The sequence below is a fragment of the Nematolebias whitei genome, chromosome 6 (genome assembly GCF_014905685.2).
Source record: "Nematolebias whitei isolate Nwh7 chromosome 6, NemWhi1, whole genome shotgun sequence".
Classification (NCBI taxonomy): domain Eukaryota; kingdom Metazoa; phylum Chordata; class Actinopteri; order Cyprinodontiformes; family Rivulidae; genus Nematolebias; species Nematolebias whitei.
Window position 1 is genome coordinate 44,488,795 of NC_056503.1, and position 5,782 is coordinate 44,494,576.

Sequence of the window (5,782 nt, forward strand, 5' to 3'; positions counted from 1 at the left end):
ATATTGGCACCAAAATCCTTTAAGGATTTTACAAAGAACTATTAATGTCAATATTATTACATTGTCCCTCACAAAGAAGAAGAAAAAAAAGTTTTCATTTTTATTATCCTCTTTAATTATCTGGCAATTATTTAAAAAACAGTTGTAACCAAAGTGTTTTTAAGTTAAATGACCTAAAAGTAAATATGCTGAAAATGTAAATTTACAAAATGAGACACATGTATTTAATTTTTTTAAGGACATTTTGGGGGTTATGAAGTTGTAGGAATTTACTGCGAGTTGGTTTTCTCGTCTAATAAATTAAATTCTAATCAAGCATACACTTTGTAAAGTCATGATTATTATTGTCCTGGAAAAACAACAGAAAGGAAGAACCCTCACACACTCCATCTGTGACATGGCAGACTGTTTTCCTGTGTCTGGCGCTGCACAACAAAACCTGTCACTGTCGTTATTTGCTTTTTCCCTTCCTCATTAACAGAAGTGGAGCATGCAGAAATTCATTCATCTCATTTTCACCACATTTGCATCTCCTAAAAGGACACTCTAACCCGAGCGGAGTTTTTGAATCCTGCAGGAGATAAGATGGGTGTTATCTGAGACCTTTTTAGCACTCGCAGCCAAACAGGGCTGTCGCTGCTGGATCAGGAAGCAAGCAGACTTCAGACTGACGCTTTTTATAATCATAAATATCTCTCAAGGTCGAGGCTTGCTCAAGCATTCAGTCACATAAACATAATAATTATACGATTTTCTAACAGTCTCAGGTTTTTCTGTTTTCGTTTGCATTGAACTGACATTGAGACTACACACTATATGGAGTAAATGTAACACATTAAGTATAAAAAAATGTGTCATTGTGTAAAATGTAAAGTCAAACAGAATACAATGATGGGGAGTTTTGTTCCCAGTGGAATAGGATAAACATATTAATAGTTTAAACTGAGTTATTGTACAATTTTGAGGGGAATCTATGATAATTTAATATTTTACAGTATTAAACACATCCACGAATGTTGGAAAGGACAACAAAATGCTGCAAAAATAAGTGCTTCAAAGAATAAACAGCTGAGGGAGCATTTCCCAACTACTAACGTAAATTGGCAACAGATCAGTTAGAGGAGTTTTAAAAACTATTTTAGAGAAACTAAATCTCTCAAAAGTAAAATTGGGCAAATGTTCAACAGTCTGAATCCATGTCCTAAAAAAGAGTTTCAGAATCATTTTCCACAAGGATAATTTGAGAATCTACAGTTAATAATACATATTTTTAATAATCAAGAGGTCTTTTTGTGAAAAGGGTGGAGTTAAAACTGAATATTGATTTTTATTTTATTTTTTTATTTTTTTTATTCAGTGGCCCTTGAGGTCCCAACGATCACATCAGATTCTGTTATGAACACCACTGTATGAGCTCAGGAATACTTCCACAAATCAATGTCTGTCTGTAAATATACCTCATTGTGACATCTATTGTCATGATCACTTCTTTCTGCCATGCCCACTTCCCCACCGCTAATCAGCGATCATGCCCTACACCTGCCGCTCACTCTATGTAAGAATTCCATCCATGCCAAGTCTCTGCCAGATTATTGAACCCTTCATGGTATAGATATCCAGCCATGTTCACGCCTGACCTTCTCGTCTCAACCTCATGCCTCGTATTTTGAATTTACTGCTCTGCCTGCTCCTCATCTGGTCTTGTTCTGCCCTTTTGATTCTGGTAACAACTACTTTTTGGATTACGGATTGACCTCTGGATTTGTTTTTGGACCCCTGACTCCCCGTGCTTGACCCCTGTTTTTATTTTTCAGATCACAACCAAAGATTGTCCCGCTGTTCACAACATTAAACACCTTCCTCTGCAGTGGCTCTTCCATGAGTTTTGGTGACATCATCTCACCTAGCTCCGACAGGTGGTTTCCACCTCACCTACCTGAGAAGATGTGTTCCCACATCTAGATCAAAACCCCCCGCCAGCAGCTGCAAAACCGTAAATTTGTTTTGAAATGCTCTTGTTGTCTGGCTAAATTTTTAATCCAAAAGCCAAGTTCTTGATATCCATAAATGCTTGTTAAAGCACAAGGAATGAAGAAGCCAAAAGGGAACACCATACTAACTGCCTTCTATGGATCAAAGTTAATTTAAACTTGACTGAGACGAAGGGAAAACTGGTTATGTGGTAAAAAAAAATAAAAAAAATAAATAAATAACTGCATGGCCAGTTTAGACATCTAGAAAAACACCATCACTGAAAAAGTGTAGATGGGTTGAAGAACAACATATCCTCCCATCCAGCAAATTGTCCAGAAGAAACACCCAGGACTGTTGAACAGCTAGACTCCTACATCAGACAAGAATAGGACATCATTCCACTCCAAAGATCTCCAACTACTGCTTCTTCAGTTCCTAAAAGAGGGAAAGCTTCTCAGTGGGGAGACATGACTCTGCCCTAATGTTTCTGAGATGTTTTGCTAGTTTCAAAGTCAAAATTACTTTTTTTTTTTTTTATGTTCAATTTTGTTTCAACATTTGATACATGTAGTAAGTTCCCAGGGGGGGCAAGATGGGGTAGAGGCAGGGCAGCCGACCCGGAAGCCAAAAGTCCCAGATTCGATCCCCGGTCATTGCACATCTTGTAGTGTCTCTGAGCAGGACACCCTATCCCCAATTGCTCCCAGGCACCCCCAATAGCTGCCCACTGCTCCACCTGGGGGTGGATGGGTTAAATGCAAAGAGCCAATTTCACCATTGTACGGGAACTTACAATGATGACAATAAATTATTATCATTCCATTGTGAATAATGTATAGGTTTCTGAGATTTGAAAATCATTGCATTCAATTTACACTCTGTTCCACTTTTTCAGAACTGAGCAGCAGATAATGTGGCTCGTGGCTTTTTCTGTGACTGGTCCTCATGCGTATACATCTATGTATGTGATATATGTATATTTATGTAACCTCTCCTGACAATCTGACCTTGCAAGTATTAATACCAGTTAAAAATCTTCTCCTACCGTCAACGGTGGTTCTTTTGGGTAATAAACGTCAGTGAGAGAGATTTTCTCCAACAGGTTGAAACGTAATTCTGAATAAAACACCATCTCGGAGTGCAAAACAAAAACAGCTTAAACAAACACGACCCCCTTGGCCCACGTGACACTGCTCGTGGCACCCATAGTAAATGTTGCATTTTATCAGGAGTCACACGTGACATTCTCATCTGTGCCCTCCTGTAGGGTTATATAACTGCAACATCCCTGCAGCCAGCGAGACAGAAAATTTTGTCTTCGGCTCACTGATGCATACCAGCCCCTGACAACCATTACTGTGGCCCCGTGCTTCCTCTACATTGTGAGGATGAATACATTTCAATGACTCCCACATGCTCAATCTTTCATGACAGGGATGTGTGTGAAATCTTAAGCCAGCCGAGCTACCTTCAGTGCAGAGTGTACGGCTCGCAGCGAAACCAAGCAGAGGAAGACGAAATTTCAGTTTTGCACACAGCTACAGCACCCCCATCCCCACCCCCATGCATCTTGAAAGATAAAAAAAAAAAAAAAAAATAAAACTTTTTATGTGCAACTGTCAAAAACAAGCTCAATATTATAACATTTTAAAGAGAAAATTGAGAGTTTAGAACTTTTGGAGTGCATGGAATCATCAAATTTTTAGGAAAACTTTTACAGAGAATCACAGTATAACTTTATGTTCTGAATGAATAATAATGACATCTATTGCCACACAGACTGTGCAAACACCAAATATGCAAGAAAGAGCAGAGAGTAATGATGCTTGACAATGGGGTCTTGAGTTGATATTATAACAGATTGCACTCCAGTCGGGGTCTAGCCAGTGGGAGAACTGAGCAGCCTCTTTATTCATGTAGAAAATTGCCAGCACAAAGAAGAGAGGTAAATGTCATGGATGGAAGACAGTTGTTTACACTCTAAGGGAAATTTTACACTTCAAAGGACTTGTCTCAGTTTTGACAGTGAAAGATAAAGGTTATTTGAAATACATTTTTTCCCTTTTGTACTTTCCAATTCACGAAGTCCACATTAGTCCTGCGGTATTTCAGTCATATGCATTTCTTCTAAAGCTTATCGGCGCACCCGCGTAATTAATTTGCAAAATGGAACAATAGCGTTCCCTCATCTGTGATGCTCAACTTCTCTTTCGTTTGTCACATCCTGCAAAACTTGCATGCCATGTGGCACATCAGACAGTCAATATGGACGTGCGGTTCCTGTTTAAAAGGAATGACAAATAAGAGTGGAAGATTAAGGTCTGGGATGTGATGTTGCTAGTATGAAAGATTGTGCAGAGGCTGGCAAGAACAAAGAATCAAAATTTATTATCAGAATGATACATATAAAAAGTGCAGCTGTCGCTGCAGGTTTCGTCTGATGCAAGGGACTGTCACCTGTAACTCTGGACTCCATTTATTTCATATGCAGGACTGGAAATCAATCAAAATATTATATAAATCAAAAGATTTTATTCGGGTCTGTTGTCAACTGTCACTAAGATGAATTTCCCTCGATATCTCCGAGCTACAGCTCCGAGTCTCTCCACTCCTCGAGTGGTTATGACCCAACTCTGAAAGTGAGTGTTTTGTATGCAAATCACATTTTCTCAGATACCGACTGCAGTGGCAAGCTGTTACCTGGATGATTCCTCAAATAAGTTGTCATTTCCCTTCTTTTGATGTGCTGTGTTTTGTCTGCTTTCTGTTCGAGCCCTCTTCCTTGAGATTTCACTTTCATAAAATTTTCCATCTGAGTTAATGAGATAAAAATGTGGTTTTAGGCGCAGCTAGCATAAACATCTTCTTACCCGAGATAAAAGCAGTGTCTCCGTGATGAAAGTGCATGCTTAGGTGTTTTTCTAATTTCCACCCATTTCATTCTCACCTGTGTCAGCTCTTATTTTCAGAGTCGTGTTGTTGAGGCAAATTCGAGCGTCTGAAGGGATCGAGAAAGAGACGTGAAAACACAAGTTGCTAGTTCTGCAGAAACACCCAGATTCTTTCATCTAAAAGTTAAAAAACGGTAGCATCGTGTGACCTAATGTATTGTGCTAATTGAGTTTTTCTGTGAAGCTGCTTCAGGTGTGTTCCTGGCTGTTGCTTTCATGTTCGAGAGGCGCTGATCTACGGTTGAGCCCCATTTCTCTGATTAAAAGCTTCATGAGGAAGCAAGCAGTCTTGAGACCCAAGAGGGATCCCTCCCACCTCGCTTTACGTGCGTCCACTCTCAGTGATTGCCATTACTGTCTGATAAAATGCACATGTCCAACTTAATTTATATTTCTTTTTTTGACTAAAAACATCTTGCCTTTGTGTATTTGACACAAGCAAATAGATGAAAAGGGTAATGAGCATGTTATACTTCAACATCTCACAAGATTGCTTTTTTTATCTGGCACTGTTATGTCCTTGAGCAATACTGATGTAGGGAAATAAAACATCCATGGACAAGAAAGATAGACAAAAAGAAAAGATGAAATGTCTGCTCAGTGGCCAAACAAGGTAAAAAAAAAAATCTGTATCTTTTTTAACTATTTATTTGTACTGTGAACCTCAAGACTGATGTTTTTTTTTATTCCAAGACACTCAGAATTCCACCTTTATACTTGTTCTTAAATAGAATAAATAAAGAGGAATTTTCATTTTTAAAAAGGAAATACAGTTGTCCCTCGCTACTTCACGGTTTGACTTTTGCAGACTCACTATATCGTGGTTTGTCAACGCACATTAACATATATATATATAT